Here is an 18729-nt window from a genome sequence, read left to right on the forward strand (position 1 = left end):
ATATTGGATTTCTATTTGCCATATATTTTTCAACTGTACTGTGATGTTTTACAAAAGTTCTGAACCTTTCTATTCTCATTGTTTCTACAGATCGTAAATTGAATATAATTTTTTTTGCTAAAAGTATTATTATATTGCATAGAGAATTTACCCTCTTTCCTCCGTCAACATTTTTATCTTGTGAACAAAGTTTATTTTGCGCAATCTCTTCTGTCTGGCCTTTGCACACTTCTCATAGCCACATCCATCCTGATTCTTCGCGACGCACATGATGATATCAGTGTCAACACAAAATTCTTGGCAAGTTCCAGGTTGTCTTTATTTCAAGCGCATTTCACAGATGGGCAGATCTCACAAAGTCGGGGGAATTTCTCCGAAACCAGTGAACCACATCAATAATATGACTTGAGATCTTCAGATGAGGCCTTCATTCCTGGAATAAATAACTGTACCAATGCATCATCAGGGTTTTTTAAACATGGGGCAATTGACATCATGGGAGTTGACCATTGAAACCAACCATTTCTGTTCCTGGGACAGGGCAACAATGCATCAAACCCAATAGTGTGAAAATAACTATTGTTATCTGTGCAACCATTAAAATAAGGTACATAAGGGTTCAATATTACAGTGCATTCAGAAAGTATTCAGACCCTTTCCCTCATTCCACATTTTGTTACGTTACAGCCTTATTCTAAAATGAATTAAATACATGTTTTTCCTCATCAATCTACACACAATACCCCATAATGACAAAGGTGAAAACTGGTTTTTAGAAATGTTTGCAAATGTATTACAAACAAAAAACAGAAATACCTTATTTACAAAAGTATTCAGACCCTTTGCTATGAGACTCGAAATTGAGCTCAGGTGCATCCTGTTTCCATTGATCATCCTTGATGTTTCTACAACTTCATTGGAGTCCACCTGTGGTAAATTCAATTGATTGGACATGATTTGGAAAGGCACACACCTGTCCATATAAGGTCCCAAAGTTGACAGTGCATGTCAGAGCAAAAACCAATCCATGAGGTCGAAGGAATAGTCTGTTGAGCTCCGAGACAGGATTGTGTCAAGGCACAGATCTGGGGAAGGGTACCAAAATATTTCTGCAGCATTGAAGGTCACCAAGAACACAGTGGCTTCCATCATTCTTAAATGGAAGAAGTTTGGAACCACCAAGACTCGGCCAAACTGAGCAATCGGGGGAGAAGGGCCTTGGTCAGGGAGGTGACCAAGAACCCGATGGTCGTTCTGACAGAGCTCCAGAGTTCCTCTTTGGAGATGGGAGAACCTTCCAGAAGGACAACCATCTCTGCAGCACTCCACCAATCAGGCCTTTATGGTAGAGTGTCCAGTAAAAGGCACATGACAGCCCGCTTGGAGTTTGCCAAAAGGCACCTAAAGGACTCCCAGACCATGAGAAACAAGATTCTCTGGTCTGATGAAACCAAGATTGAACTCTTTGGCCTGAATGTCAAGCGTCACATCTGGAGGAAACCTGGCACCATCCCTACGGTGAAGCATGGTGGTGGCGGCATCATGCTGTGGGGATGTTTTTCAGTGGCAGGGACTGGGAGACTAGTCAGGATCGAGGTAAAGTACAGAGAGATCCTTGATGAAAACATGCTCCAGAGCGCTCAGGATCTCAGACTGGGGCAAAGGTTCACCTTCCAACAGGACAACGACACTAATCACACAGCCAAGACAACGCAGGAGTGGCTTCGGGACAAGTCTCTGAATGTCCTTGAGTGGCCCAGCCAGAACCCGGACTTCCAACCGTTCGAACATCTCTGGAGATACCTGAAAATAGCTGTGCAGTGACGCTCCCCATCCAACCTGACAGAGCTTGAGAGGATCTGCAGAGAAGAATGGGAGAAACTCCCCAAATACAGCTATGCAAGCTTGTAGCGTCATACCCAAGAAGACTTGAGGCTGTAATCGCTGCCAAAGGTGCTTGAACAAAGTACTGAGTAAAGGGTCTGAATACTTATGTAAATGTGATATTTATTTATTTTTATTAGCAAAAATTTCATTTTTTATGTTTTTTGCTTTGTCATTATAGGGTATTGTGTGTAGATTGATGAGGGCAAAAACAATTTAATCAATTTTAGAATAAGGCTGTAACGTAAGAAAATGTGGAAAAAGTTAAGGGTTCTGAATACCTTCCGAATGCACTGTATATGCATTTGTAAGTACATTTATAAATTATTAATAGCTGGAGGTAAATAGTGGCTCACTATTTGGCAAGCACTGACTGGCTATCACACTATTTTCACCAATGTGTTACAACCTATTGATTAATGGTTTATAATGCATTTACAAATGATTAAATAACCGTTAATAACGTAATTACAGACCCTTTATAAACCCTTTACAAATGGAACCTTATTTAAAGTGTTACCGTTGCGGGAATGACAATCTTATCTGTTTCTAACTACAGAAATGATTTCAGAGCAATCTGAGATGGTGGGTGTCAAGCTGAAATGACATTGAACGACCCTCATGATTTTTCTTAATCTTGGCATTATCTGGATTAATTTAGAAGTGTTCAGAAACATCTAATCTACTCGGGATTAGATACATAAAGTGTTTTAATTTCTAAATGGTAAATTAGATATGTATGGGAATACCCTTAAATAAAATGTGATATTCTGTACTGTCGCCTCATATGAAACATTTGATCTCAAATCCCAAATGCTGGAGTATTTAGACACATTTTAAATGTTAGCTTGTCCAAATACATACGGAGGGGAGTGTATGTAGGTACAATGTAATTGCGGAATAGGGACCCGTTACGTAATTATTTCTGTGTGAAATATGTCTGTGAATGATTTTTGTTGTCGTTGAGTGAATGAATGTTGGGTCAAATCGCCAATTGGCAACATATCCCTTATGGGATTAATTGACACATAAACAAATATTACAATAATTCACTGTGGTAATTCAGTGACAATTCAATACACCTTAGCCAAATACATTTAAACTCAGTTTTTCACAATTCCTGACATTTAATCCTAGTAAAAATTCCCTGTCTTAGGTCAGTTAGGATCACCACTTTATTTTAAGAATGTGAAATGTCAGAACAATAGTAGAGAGAATGATTTATTTCAGCTTTTATTTCTTTCATCACATTCCCAGTGGGTCAGAAGTTTACATACACTCAATTAGTATTTGGTAGCATTGCCTTTAAATTGTTTAACTTGGGTCAAACGTTTCGGGTAGCCTTCCACAAGCTTCCCACAATAAATTGGGTGAATTTTGGCCCATTCCTCCTGACAGAGCTGGTGTAACTGAATCACGTTTGTAGGCCTCCTTGCTCACACACGCTTTTTCAGTTCTGCCCACACATTTTCTATAGCATTGAGGTCAGGGCTTTGTGATGGCCACTCCAATACTTTGATTTTGTTGTCCTTAAGCCATTTTGCCACAACTTTGGAAGTATGCTTGGGGTCATTGTTCATTTGGAAGACCCATTTGCGACCAAGCTTTAACTTCCTGACTGATGTCTTGAGATGTTGCTTCAATATATCCACATCATTTTCCTTCCTCATGATGCCATCTATTTAGTGAAGTGCACCAGTCCCTCCTGCAACAAAGCACCCCCACAGCATGATGCTGCCACCCCCGTGCTTCACGGTTGGGATGGTGTTCTTCGGCCTGCAAGCAACCCCCTTTTTCCTCCAAACATAACAATGGTCATTATGGCCAAACAGTTCTATTTTTGTTTCATCAGACCAGAGGACATTTCTCCAAAAAGTACGATCTTTGTCCCCATGTGCAGTTGCAAACCGTAGTCTGGCTTTTTTATGGCGGTTTTGGAGCGGTGGCTTCTTCTTTGCTGAGCGGCCTTTCAGGTTATGTCGATATAGGACTCATTTTACTGTGGATATACAGTGGGGAGAACAAGTATTTGATACACTGCCGATTTTGCAGGTTTTCCTACTTACAAAGCATGTAGAGGTCTGTAATTTTTATCATAGGTACACTTCAACTGTGAGAGACGAAATCTAAAAATACAGAAAATCACATTGTATGATTTTTAAGTAATGAATTTGCATTTTATTGCATGACATAAGTATTTGATACATCAGAAAAGCAGAACTTAATATTTGGTACAGAAACTTTTGTTTGCAATTACATACGTTTCCTGTAGGTCTTGACCAGGTTTGCACACACTGCAGCAGGGATTTTGGCCCACTCCTCCATACAGACCTTCTCCAGATCCTTCAGGTTTCGGGGCTGTCGCTGGGCAATACGGACTTTCAGCTCCCTCCAAAGATTTTCTATTGGGTTCAGGTCTGGAGACTGGCTAGGCCACTCCAGGACCTTGAGATGCTTTTTACGGAGCCACTCCTTAGTTGCCCTGGCTGTGTGTTTCGGGTCGTTGTCATGCTGGAAGACCCAGCCACAACCCATCTTCAATGCTCTTACTGAGGGAAGGAGGTTGTTGGCCAAGATCTCGCGATACATGGCCCCATCCATCCTCCCCTCAATACGGTGCAGTCGTCCTGTCCCCTTTGCATAAAAGCATCCCCAAAGAATGATGTTTCCACCTCCATGCTTCACGGTTGGGATGGTGTTCTTGGGGTTGTACTCATCCTTCTTCTTCCTCCAAACACGGCGAGTGGAGTTTAGACCAAAAAGCTATATTTTTGTCTCATCAGACCACATGACCTTCTCCCATGCCTCCTCTGGATCATCCAGATGGTCATTGGCAAACTTCAGACGGGCCTGGACATGCGCTAGCTTGAGCAGGGGGACCTTGCGTGCGCTGCAGGATTTTTATCCATGACGGCGTAGTGTGTTACTAATGGTTTTCTTTGAGACTGTGGTCCCAGCTCTCTTCAGGTCATTGACCAGGACCTGCCGTGTAGTTCTGGGCTGATCCCTCACCTTCCTCATGATCATTGATGCCCCACGAGTTGAGATCTTGCATGGAGCCCCAGACTGAGGGTGATTGACCGTCATCTTGAACTTCTTCCATTTTCTAATAATTGCGCCAACTGTTGTTGCCTTCTCACCAAGCTGCTTGCCTATTGTCCTGTAGCCCATCCCAGCCTTGTGCAGGTCTACAATTTTATCCCTGATGTCCTTACACAGCTCTCTGGTCTTGGCCATTGTGGAGAGGTTGGAGTCTGTTTGATTGAGTGTGTGGACAGGTGTCTTTTATACAGGTAACAAGTTCAAACAGGTGCAGTTAATACAGGTAATGAGTGGAGAACAGGAGGGCTTCTTAAAGAAAAACTAACAGGTATGTGAGAGCCGGAATTCTTACTGGTTGGTAGGTTATCAAATACTTACGTCATGCAATAAAATGCAAATTAATTACTTAAAAATCATACAATGTGATTTTCTAGATTTTTGTTTTAGATTCCGTCACTCACAGTTGAAGTGTACCTATGATAAAAATTACAGACCTCTACATGCTTTGTAAGTAGGAAAACCTTCAAAATCGGCTGTGTATCAAATACTTGTTCTCCCCACTGTAGATACTTTTGTACCTGTTTCCTCCAGCATCTTTATAAGGTGTTGTTCTGGGATTGATTTGCACTTTTCGCACCAAAGTACGTTCATCTCTAGGAGACAGAACGCGTCTCCTTCCTGAGCGGTATGACGGCTGCGTGGTCCCATGGTGTTTATACTTGCGTACTATTGTTTGTACAAATGAACGTAGTACCTTCAAGCGTTTGGAAATTGCTCCCAAGGATGAACCAGACTTATGGAGGTCTACACATTTTTTTCTGAGGTCTTGGCTGATTTCCTTTCATTTTCCCATGATGTCAAGCAAAGAGGCACTGCGTTTTGAAGGTAGGCCTTGAAATACATCCACAGGTACACCTCCAAATGACTCAAATGATGTCAATTAGCCTATCAGAAGCTTCTAAAGCCATGACATCATTTTCTGGAATTTTCCAAGCTGTTTAAAGGCACAGTCAACTTAGTGTATGTAAACTTCTGACCCACTGGAATTGTGATACAGTGAATTATAAGTGAAATAATCTGTCTGTAAACAATTGTTGGAAAAAATTACTTGTGTCATGCACAAAGTAGATGTCCTAACCGACTTGCCAAAACGATAGTTTGTTAACAATACATTTGTGGAGTGGTTGAAAAACAAGTTTTAATGACTCCAACCTAAGTGTATGTAAACTTCCGACTTCAACTGTATCTACACTATGTTTGTGTGTGTGTGTGGTGTGTGTGTGTCTTTGCGCTGTATTTGTCTTTATGTTGTGTGTGTTTGCTATGTTTGTCTTTGCCTTTGCTCTGTGTGTTTCCCTTTACACTGTGTGTGTTCCACTGTGTGTGTGTATGTCTGTCTTCTGGCTGAGTGACTGTGTTAGGCCCTGCAGGGGTGCAGGGAGGGAGCAGAGCCCCCGCTCACTTCACCTCGCTGACAGAGACACAGCTTCCCCATCGATTCTCGCTCACTCACTCTCCCACCGGCCTTGTCCTTTAAAGCACGGATGTTATGAAATGCACTGGTGTGTTTGGGACTGTGTGTGCGTACTTCAGAGTCAGTGTGTGTGTGTGTGTGTGTGTGTGTGTGTGTGTGTGTGTGTGTGTGTGTGTGTGTGTGTGTGTGTGTGTGTGTGTGTGTGTGTGTGTGCGTCTACATGTGTGTATGCGTTTCTGTGTGTACGACTCTGTTTCTGTGTGAGTGTATATTTTCTGCATGGATGAGCCTGACTCTCAGGCACTAACAGAGCCAGGATTTGCCTTGCCTGGCCAGCTCTACAGGGAACAGCCTTTTGTTATGTGAGTGTGGACTAAAGCACAGCACAGCACAGCACTGTATGTAGCTAAGAGGTTAGGGTTAGGTTAGGTGTGTGGGGGTAGAGGGGAAGGAAGCTAAAGAGGAGGTGTTCAGAGGGGGGAAGTGGCAAAGAGGGGTACCATGGGGGGGTGTTGACGTTTGCCACTGCACATCTCATCTCACACAGGTACACAGGAAGCCACTTCCACCTCTCCCTACCTCCTACCCTCCTCCCTCTTTCTCTCCGTCCTTCCTCAACAAAACTCTGTGTCCTCTCCCAGGGATAGAGCCTCTCCCTAGGCCCCCTCTCTGGCCCTGCTGAGTAGGCAGAAGGATGTTCATCCTGCCCACTTGTTTTCACGTGCCATTGGCTTTCCCATGTGAGAGTTCTGTCTGGCTGCTCCTGCATCATTTAACAGACTCCCGCCATGGAACGACAGGTACGGAGGAGAGAGTAGAAGAGGAGAGAGTATGATGGCAAACGATGAGGGTAATGCTGCCCACTGGCAGGATAAGTCCCACTCCCATTTTCTTATATTTCCCATGTTTTCAGTAGTCCCATATTCTGTCTGGCTTTGTTTGTTTTTTACCCCCATCCTATTCCAACACTACACAACACTGTGTGCACAGTCAGTGGGAGGGTGCCAGTGACTTTGTTCACTGCTCTCCATCCCACCAGTCAGTCAGTCAGGCAGCACTCAGAGGTGGTAAAGTGGAGAAGGGTGCTCAGAAATACATAATGCGCCTCACCTGTGTTTTTTTCTCCTCAGGTGATACAATAGCAACAAGGTGAAGGGTTCTAGTAATGGATATGTATGAAGATAGCTGAGAACAGTTCCAGTTCCATTTTTAAAAAATGGCTGCTGCACCAGCTCTGCAAATTTTGCTGCGAAGAGACAGAATCCAGTCACGACTTCCTCCGAAGCTGCCTCCTCTCCTTGTTCGGGCAGGCTTCGCCGTTCGTCGTCACCGGCCTTCTAGCCACTGCCGCTCCTCATCTCATCATTCCATTTGTTTTGTCTTGTTTTTTCACACTCCTGGTTTATATCCCCTCATCAGTACATGTATAAGTATTCCCTCTGCCCCCATGTCTTTGTGTGTGATTGTTTATTGTGGAGGTGACGATAGCTCGGTGGAGCTTTATATATTTGTATTGCCAGGATATTCACTCGTTATACCGCACTGTAGTGTTTTACGCATTGCTGCATACCGCTGTATTTGCCGAATAAACCATTTATTCTGTGATTTACCCTCCTGCGCCTGACTCCGTCCAAATCACCCGCTACAAATCCTTAGATCACTTGTTTTGGTACTGCTCATATGTAGCTTTGTTTTGGTCACAGGTTCAGGAATGGCTGAAAAATCACAACATTTACCTAAAGCTAACTCTGCAAATAGCACTGCTGGGTGATTTGAAAAGCCATTGTCATTCGATCAATAATATAATAATACTCTTAGTAAAAATGTTCATCTTTAATTTACAATCTGTCAAAACTATGAGAATAGAAAGGTTCAGAACCTTTTTTGAAACATCACAGCACAGTTGAAAAATATATGGAAAATATAAATCAAAACTGGATGGTTTTCAGAGATAGACAATTACATTGATGCAGACAATTACATTGATAGAACCCACAATCTATCTGAAATATTAAAGCTGTTCTACCCATAAATAGGAAAGTATACCAGTTTCATTTGAGGACCAGGATGTTGACAGCTGTGCCATACAGATTGCAAAATAGCTGTGAAGAGATTTTTGATGTGCTGATTCCATATAAAATGACACAAGATTCAAGACTTTGTGCTTTTCAGCTAAAATTATTGTACAGAATTCTTGCCATCAACTAAATGTTGAGATTTGGGGCATACAATCATCGCAGCTCTGCAAATTTTGTTGTAAGGATACAGACTCAATATACCATTTGTTCTGGTATTGCCTTCAGGTAGCCTGTTTCTGGTCTCAGGTTCAGGAATGGCTGAAAAAGCATAACATTAATCAAAAATTGACCCTAGAAAAATGCATTGTTGGGAGATCTGGAGAGACCTGGTCAGTCAATTACTAATATACTAATACTCTAAGTGAAGGTATTTATCTTCAACTCTCAATCTGTGGATTCTATTCGATTAGATATATTCAAATTGTATGTTAAACATCACAGCCACGATAACCTGCTCTTCATAAAAAATGGATGCCACTTCATTCAGTGGGACCACCCTGGCCCCAGGAGGGCCCCGTTAGTGAAGGGGTAGCCAAAATCACCAGGCGTTATTAATTCACCCACAAATGAAATTTGGTTAAAAGAAGAAGAAGGGAAGAAAAAAAACAGCGTAGAGGGGAGAAGGGGTGGCTGTTAAGCGAGAGGAGCTTTTAGCCAATCATGTGGGAGAGTTTGTCAAGCAGTAGATTGCAATGTAAAATATTAATGGTGCTCCCCACCACCAAGAATGAGCGAGCCAGCTCCTAGAAGGGACACTGGCTGTCAATATTTCATGAGAGAGGCCTGTCCCAGACACAAGCAGCTAGCTAGGCTACGCACTGCTGCGCTCAACCTGCCTGCCTCCCTGGCTCTTTAACGCTACATGCACCAGCCAGCCCACCCTGCCTTGCCCCTTCACCTTTAATGCAGCCAGACAGAGTTGGGAGAGTGAGGGGGGCGAGAAGTTGGTGAGATGGGAAAAGTGGTAGGTTGGGGGGGATGGAGAGGAGGTTTAATGGGAAGTGGATTTTGGTCTTGGGCAGAATATGCCCATCGGAACAGGTTTTTTGTTTGAAAGTACAGTTAATCAATCAATCAATCAAATGCATGCCTTTTTTACATAAACTGTTGTCACAGACCCTCAATGAGCAATCAGCAGCACAGTGGCTGTTGTATGCATATAACGTTCTTAGAACCATATGTGTCTTAGAGCTTGGTGAGAGCGTGGTTGTCCTATGGTTATTTTGCATACAACATTCCCACAACTTTCTGGGAATGGTGCAGGATAGTTGCTTGGATTTGGAACATTCTCAGCACATTTAAGGAACTTGACCAAAAAACGTTATTTTCTTGGTATTTCATTACTTTAACAGAACGTTTTCTAAAAGTTCAAACATTGTTACATTTAATTTCAATTTTGGTCATGTTCTAGGAATGTTCTCCAACTGGTTTGACATCATGAATGTTCTCAAATAGTTCATAGAACGTTAAGAAACAACGTTCTTCTGTGGGAATTTCAGTACTTTCCTACTGGTTTCCTCATCATTCTATTTAATGTCATGTTCTCAAATTGTTCAGAGAACGTTAAAAGTTTCATAAAAACCAAAAGAAACCTTTAGTAACGTTCAGAGACGTTCTAAGAATGTTATTTAAAACATATACAGTGGGGCAAAAAAGTATTTAGTCAGCCACCAATTGTGCAAGTTCTCCCACTTAAAAAGATGAGAGAGGCCTGTAATTTTCATCATAGGTACACGTCAACTATGACAGACAAATTGAGAAAAAAAAATCCAGAAAATCCCATTGTAGGATTTTTAATGAATTTATTTGCAAATTATGGTGGAAAATAAGTATTTGGTCACCTACAAACAAGCAAGATTTCTGGCTCTCACAGACCTGTAACTTCTTCTTTAAGAGGCTCCTCTGTCCTCCACTCGTTACCTGTATTAATGGCACCTGTTTGAACTTGTTATCAGTATAAAAGACACCTGTCCACAACCTCAAACAGTCACACTCCAAACTTCACAATGGCCAAGACCAAAGAGCTGTCAAAGGACACCAAAAACAAAATTGTAGACCTGCACCAGGCTGGGAAGACTGAATCTGCAACAGGTAAGCAGCTTGGTTTGAAGAAATCAACTGTGGGAGCAATTATTAGGAAATGGAAGACATACAAGACCACTGATAATCTCCCCTCGATCTGGGGGCTCCATGCAAGATCTCACCCCGTGGGGTCAAAAAGATCACAAGAACGGTGAGTAAAAATCCCAGAACCACACGGGGGGGACCTAGTGAATGACCTGCTGAGAGCTGGGACCAAAGTAACAAAGCCAACCATCAGTAACACACTACACCGCCAGGGACTCAAATCCTGCAGTGCGAGACGTGTCCCCCTGCTTAAGCCAGTACATGTCCAGGCCCGTCTGAAGTGCATTTGGATGATCCAGAAGAGGATTGGGAGAATGTCATATGGTCAGATGAAACCAAAATATAACTTTTTGGTAAAAACTCAACTTGTCATGTTTGGAGGACAAAGAATGCTGAGTTGCATCCAAAGAACACCATACCTACTGTGAAGCATGGGGTTGGAAACATCATGCTTTGGGGCTGTTTTTCTGCAAAGGGACCAGGACGACTGATCCGTGTAAAGGAAAGAATGAATGGGGCCATGTATCGTGAGATTTTGAGTGAAACCCTCCTTCCATCAGCAAGGGCATTGAAGATGAAACGTGGCTGGGTCTTTCAGCATGACAATGATCCCAAACACACCGCCCGGGCAACGAAGGAGTGGCTTCGTAAGAAGCATTTCAAGGTCCTGGAGTGGCCTAGCCAGTCTCCAGATCTCAACCCCATAGAAAATATTTGGAGGGAGTTGAAAGTCTGTGTTGCCCAGCGACAGCCCCAAAACATCACTGCTCTAGAGGAGATCTGCATGGAGGAATGGGCCAAAATACCAGCAACAGTGTGTGAAAACCTTGTGAAGACTTACAGAAAACGTTTGACCTGTGTCATTGCCAACAAAGGGTATATAACAAAGTATTGAGAAACTTTTGTTATTGACCAAATACTTATTTTCCACCATCATATGCCAATAAATTCATAAAAAATCCTACAATGTGATTTTCTGGATTTTTTTTTCTATTTTTGTCTGTCATAGTTGACGTTTACCTATGATGAAAATTACAGGCCTCTCTCATCTTTTTAAGTGGGAGAACTTGCACAATTGGTGGCTGACTAAATACTTTTTTTCCCCACTGTACCTTCCGTTCTCAGCATCGACAAAACTATCTCTATCCTCTATCTTGTTAAGTGTGTTGGTCACGCCCACTAATTGGCCACACCTGATCTTAATGAGTGCTTATTTCCTTTGAAATGGTTTCTGTTTGAATAGACTGAAATGATCGGCTTTGTATCAGTAAAAAAATCATGACATGCTATCTCTGTCCTGGTGGCCCAGTGGACTAATTCCATAGATAGAGAACAGAAAATCATAGGTTTGGAATCTCACTGATGCCATACCAGAATAAAAAAGAAATGTGTTTGCATGATTAATGCCTAAGCAAATAAATGTCCATGTGTTCTATCGAAGTTCAAAATGTGAACTAAGCTAGCAGTATTATTAAAAGTCTTATTGAAACATGTTCTCAGAAAGTTAATTAATCACCTTCAAATAACCTATCATTTCCATCCTCAGAATGCTCCCAGGAAAACTTTCTGGGAACCGTATTAAAATGTTCTCAGAACCTTCCTGCAACCTAATAATTAACGTTCCCAGAACAGTAGAAATGTTCACTTCCGTTCTCAGAACGTTTAAAAAACGTTCAGTTTTACCTTTCAAGAAACGTATGCCTTCATTCCAAGAAACAATGGGAAACCAAAAATGTACGTTCCCCAACTTCCAAGGAACCAAATGTGCTAGCTGGGAAGAAACCTAGAGAAGAACTTCCTCCCTTCCAGAACAGAAGTGATTTCACTGGTCTACAGCACCAAGACTTGCGTTAGTTGGTGTGTGTGTGCGCATGTGCCCATGTGTGTGTGGTGGTTGGGAGTCAGGACCTCACCCCAGAGCCAGCACTCAGGGCCTGGACGTTGACCCCCGGTGGGGCGGAGAGCACTCTGTTCTCTTCCCTTCCAGTCGAGCGCCCCTGAAAGACCAGGGAGTAATGGTGTGTGACCCCTGACCCCTGGGGCGCTCCCCATGTCCTGACGCCTCAATAATTGATGTGTGTGAAGGGACGTCCTGCTTGGGGAGTCTGTTCTGCTCTCTCACCTGCCTGGATTCACACACACTCACACACGCTCAGTCACACTCACAGACACGTAGCCTTATTGATTTTGTTAACTGAGCCAATACTGCCGATAGAGCGGCAGGGATTGCTGTGTTTCACTGGACAAACACATCCCTAGTTCTCTCTCTCTCTCTCTCTCTCTCTCTCTCTCTCTCTCTCTCTCTCTCTCTCTCTCTCTCTCTCTCTCTCTCTCTCTCTCTCTCTCTCTCTCTCTCTCTCTCTCTCTCTCTCTCTCTCTCTCTCTCTCCCCCACTCTCTCAGAATATATGTATCTGTCTTTCTCAGACTATAAGGACTTCTTAATTTACAATTGGCCCCTTGATAATCCAATGATTAAATATAACTGTAATATGTAACCTAGTCCACACTGTCTTTTTTCTCCAATAAAACACATTTCCATGTTTCTTATCGATTCACTTATATCTGTATGACATTCAATATCCAGCTCAGCAACTCAAATCATCCTGAAGCTGCAGACAAACTAACTATCATAAAAATTACATTGTGAAGTACAGCATCTGTGTGAGGGGTGAACATCTTCTGGTGTTTTTCTTGGGCAGTTTTTCTGGGGCAGCACCCCCTTGTCCCATCTTCCCCAGGTGCCCTGGGCATGGTCTTTACTGTGTTTTGTCCGTTAAGTACCACCTACAATATTGATGAGGCCCGGAGGGGTGTGTCTGCATGGCTGGGGGTCCGGGACAGGGGTCTGAGGGTAACTGAGTGGACAGGGGTGTGTGTGTGTGTTGCTCAGGGTTTGGTAAGGTAAAGGAAGTCTAACAACATCTCTTCATTCAATAAAAGTTGTTAAGTTAAGTTACATTTCATTCATTGTTGTCATTTATGCAAACCAGCAGCCTGAGAAACCGTTCCATTAGTACAACTCATTATCTCCTCTGCTTGTCAATCATTACCATCTCATGAGAGGAGCTCACCTCTGCATGTCTTTCCTTTCTTTTCAGTTTTTTTTCAGCTGTGGTGGATAGAGGAACAGTGCTATGGACCACTGTACTGTTTATTTAAAGCCCTCACAACTGACTGCACGCCATGAGGCACTGGATGGAGTTTACTTCCTAACAGATAATGGACACTGTACTGAGTCTGTCTATGTCTGGGCTAATATGGGCTACAATATTGGCTTTACTGTATTAGAACTACGGTAGAATTCCGTAGAATCCCTCCTCACACAAACTGTGTGGAGATGGCATTAGTCCTTTGGAGAGATATCCTGGGGGCATTGTGCATATGATCCAGATTATATTATCTTTCTCCATATTTCATGAACAAAAAGGGAAGACTCTCTGTGTGTGTGTGTGTGTGTTTCTGTGTTTGTGTGTGTGTGTGTGTGAATGTGTGTACTTGTGTGTGTATTTGTTTGTGAGTGCTTATCAGATTTGGGGGTCATGCATTTCATTCCTCTCTCCAACACCTGTGTGTGTGTATAGCTTTGGAGATGGAGGCACGTTCTGGATTAGGTGGAGTGTGAAATTGGAGATGGTTAGCTCGTTAACTCACATCCACCAATGTTAGCACCAGTCAGTCTAAACTCGATAACACATTCAAAATCAAATTAAAATATTGAACCTGGTTATGCTAATGCAATGTGAAGGTCATGCAGACAGACAGGCAGGCAGGAGACAGGAGACCATCAGGTAATATAATGTGTGTAATTTCCTCATCTCCTTGTCTTACTCATCTCCTCATCTCCTAACCTCAGAGGCAACATCAGGTTTTACTGTAAAAAGGAATCACCATCATCCCATCACAATGACCTCACACAGGTCGCTATGACATACTTTTGGAGAGATGTTCAGCACTGGTGATGTCATGGGCGAATGACAACAAAACAGAGTTAAAGACGTGGATGTACTTTATGTCATGGTTCCACCTGTCACAAGAGGGCGGCAGAGACTGTCCTAGAGACATTAATGACACTCAGGTGTGTCCTATTACTCATCATGATTTCCCTGTTAAAAGAGGTGTGTTTTCTGTTGTCCTTTGCAGAAGCTTGAATTGTTTGCCGTGTGCTTTTGTCTCCTGAGTGAATTTTCGAGACTTAGTGTTTGTTGTTTTTCCCGTATTACTGTGATCCTTCAGTTACCGTTTCTCAGTAAAGTATTATGTTTATCCTTAACCACTGAGTCCTCGTTTGGGTCTCTTCTCTGCTCCTGGGTCCAACCTCACCACGTCACAGCAAGCTTCTGCCTCCAACATGGACCCAGCAGAGATCACCCAGATCAAGAATGTTGTAACCCACCAAGGAGCACTGCTGGGGCGGCAGCAAGAACAACTCTCCCAAATATCAGAGACCCTACGGGCACTTACCGACTTCCTCCAACCACAGTCCAACCACAACCCAGGAAGAGCCAATGCCCAAGTCTCATCGCCCAGTGCTACAGGATTTCCTCCAGGGAACTTGCACCGGGAACCCAAGATCCCAGCCCCCAAGCATTATGATGGCCACCCGGGAGGATGCAAGGGGTTCCTCACTCAGTGCTCTCTGGTGTTCGAGTTACAGTCCCCCTCGTTCCACACCGATCGGGTCATGATCGCCTACACCATCTCTCTAATCTCGGGCAAGGCCCTGGCGTGGGCAATAGCGGTGTGGGAACAGCAGCCACCATCCTGCAGCTCCATATTAGCCTTCACTGCCGAGCTGCGATGAGTCTTCAACCACCCAGTTGGCGTACGAGAAACAGACAGCCGACTGTTCAACATCCGCCAAGGGGCCAGACAAGTTGCTTACTTCGCCATTGAGTTCCGCAACCTTGCCGCCGAGAGCGGGTGGAATACGGAGGCACTGGTCACCGCTTTCCACCAGGGTCTGTCTAACTCCATCAAGGATGAACTGAGCTCTCGGGAACTGGGAGAGGACCCCGAGTCCCTGATAATGCTGGCAATCAGGCTTGACAACCGCCTCTGAGAATGTGTGAGACAGCGCCTTTTTGACACTATCCCGGTTTCCTGAGCACCCCAAGCCCCCCGATCCAAGCATTGGGGAGCCCATGCAGCTGGGACGCACATGTCTGAGCCACAGGAACGTGACAGGCACATGCACGAAGGCTGCTGCCTCTACTGCGGAAGTCTTGGCCATGCCTCTACTGCGGAAGTCCATGCAACATGCCCAGAGCTGACGGGAAACGCCAGGGCTCGCCAGGACAAGGGGAGACCCTGACGAGCTGTGCAGTTTCACCCCGGTTACCCAGTCACTGTCTGTCACTACCCGCAACCCTCCACTGGGACAACCGTCAGCACCAGATTCAAGCCTTCATGTACTCCGGGGACGCGTATAATTTCATTGATCAAGACTTGACAAGAGAATGACAAATCCCCTGAATGAAATTTCCTATCCCTCTGCAGATTCAAGCCCTTGATGGACGCCCCATTGGCTCTGGCCAGGTGGAATATCAGACATAGCCCATTGTACTGCAGGTTGGCATGAACCACTCAGAGACTCTTAGTTTTCTATTGATCACTGCTCCCGAGAACCCCCTTATCCTAGGGTACCTCTGGCTAGCATTACATAACCCACTATTCTCCTGGTCCACGGGACACCTAGTAGACTGGGGTATGAACTGCCAGACTAAATGTATAAGACCCCCACCAAGAGCCTCGCCATATCCCCCTGCATCCATTGAAGAACACGACTTCTCCACTCTCCCTCCTGAATCCTTCGACCTCCAGGAGGCCTTCAGTAAGAGGCAGGCTGCCACCCTCCCTCCTCATCGTCCATACGACTGTGCCATAGAACGCCTCCCCGGCTCCATTCCTCCCCGGGGCCATCTTCACGCCTACCCGGCTCCATTCCTCCCCGGGGCCATCTTCACGCCTACCCGGCTCCATTCCTCCCCGGGGCCATCTTCACTCCCTCTCGACCCCTGAAGCAGCAGTCATGGACAATTACATCTGGGAGTCGCTGGAGGCAGGGTTCATTCACTCCTCAACATCCCCAGCTGGTGCAGGCTTCTTCTTCATGGGAAAGAAGGATGGAGGTCTGTGTCTCTGCATCGTTTACCGAGAGCTGAACAGAATCATGATTAAGAATCGTTACCCCCTACCCCTCATGTCCGCCGCCTTGGAGCTGGCCCAAGGGGCCCAATTCTTCACCAAACTGGACCTCCGCAGCGCTTAAATTCTGGTGAGAATCAGGAAAACTGAATAGAAAACTGCCTTTTACACCGCTAGTGGCCACTGAGTATTTAGTCATGCCATCCGGATTATCGAACTCACCTGCAGTCATCCAAGCATTGGTCAATGACACTCGTAGGGATATGTTGATTCGGTTCTTCTTTGTTTACCTCGACAACATCCTGATCTTCTCCAAGACCCTTCCGGAACACATCCTGCACGTCCACCAAGTCCTGAGACGCCTCCTGCAGAGTCAACTGTACATCAAGATAGAGAAGTGTGAGTTCCATGTATCCCAAGTCTCTTTCCTGGGCCACATTATCTCTACCGCCGGCATCCAAATGGACTGCAGTAAGGTTAAGGAGGTCACCGACTGGCCCCGTCCTGCCTCACTCAAACAAGCCCAGCGGTTCCTCGGGTCAGCCTTTTATTTTTTACAGCCGTTTTATATACGCAACTTTGGTGCGGTGGTAGCGCCTCTCACGGCCTTAACCCGCAAGTCCCAGACCCGTTTTGGCTGGACCCCCGAGGCTGACAGGGCATTCATGGAGCTCAAGGGATGTTTCACCTCTGGACCCATCCTCGTTCATCCTGATCCTACTCGTCCCTTCGTGGTAGAGGTGGACGCCTCAGACACCAGAGCAGGGATGGTCCTTTCACAGTGGAACGAGGGGGACAAGAAACTGCACCCAAGTGCTTTTCTTTCCAAGCAGTTCTCGCCAGCGAAACGCAACTATGATGTAGGCAATCGGGAGCTCTTGGCAGTCAAGTGGGCCCTTGAGGGGTGGAGACACTGGTTGTAGGGGGCACCTCATCCTTTCGTGACCTGGACGGACCATAAGAACTTGGTGAGCGCTGTTTTTTAACAGGTTCAACTTCACTCTAGCCTATCGCCCAGGATCCAATAATCAGAAAGCAGACACCCTTTCCCGTCAACACGATGTCTCTAACGAGGAGAGGGACTCCGAGCCCATCATCCCCAGCTCCCACATTGTGGTTCTCGTGGAGTATTGAGACCACGGTACGACAAGCCCAGACCCGAGAACCTGACCCTGGGGGGGGTCCCACTAACATACTTTATGTTCCGCGATCAGCCCGTTCTCGAGTACTATAATGGGGACACTCCTCTAAATTAACTGGGTATCCTGGGGTTAATCGGACACTGGAGTTCCTGAGACGGATATTCTGGTGGCCCAACATGATTGAGGATGTGAGATCCTTCATTGCGGCTTGTTCCACCTGTGCCCAAAGCAAGTCCTCACGACAACGACCGGCTGGGTTGCTCCAACCTCTGCCCATCCCGAGCCGGCCCTGGTCCCACCTGTCCGTAGACATTATCAAAGGGTTACTTCCATCCCAAGGGCTTACCACTCTCCTGGTGGTCGTCGATCAGTTCTCCAAGGCAGCCCATTTCATCGCCTTACCCAAGTTGCCCTCGGCGAAGGAGACAGCTGATCCCATGTCTTTTGACTACACAGACTTCCCCAGGACATTGTCTTGGATCATGGGCCCCAGTTCGTCGCACGGTATTGGAAAGCCTTCTGCTCCCTGTTGGGGGCGTCAGTGAGTCTCTCCTCGGGGTTCCACCCACAGTTCGAATGGGCAAACTGAGCGGGCCAACCAGGAGCTGTAGAAGTTCCTCCGCTGTTTCGTCTCCACTCAGGCCATCAACTGGAGCAAGTTCCTCGTCTGGGCGGAATATGCTCATAACACACTGCCGAACTCATCCACTGGACTGTCGCCATTCGAGTGTCAGTTCGGGTTCGCCCCCCCCCCACCCCCCCTCCCGTTTGCTGAACAAGAGGACAAAGCGGGGGTGCCATCAGCCGAGGCGTTCATTCGACGATGTCGCTGCACC

Source organism: Coregonus clupeaformis, chromosome 13, assembly GCF_020615455.1.
Source record: "Coregonus clupeaformis isolate EN_2021a chromosome 13, ASM2061545v1, whole genome shotgun sequence".
In the NCBI taxonomy this organism is placed as follows: Eukaryota; Metazoa; Chordata; class Actinopteri; order Salmoniformes; family Salmonidae; genus Coregonus; species Coregonus clupeaformis.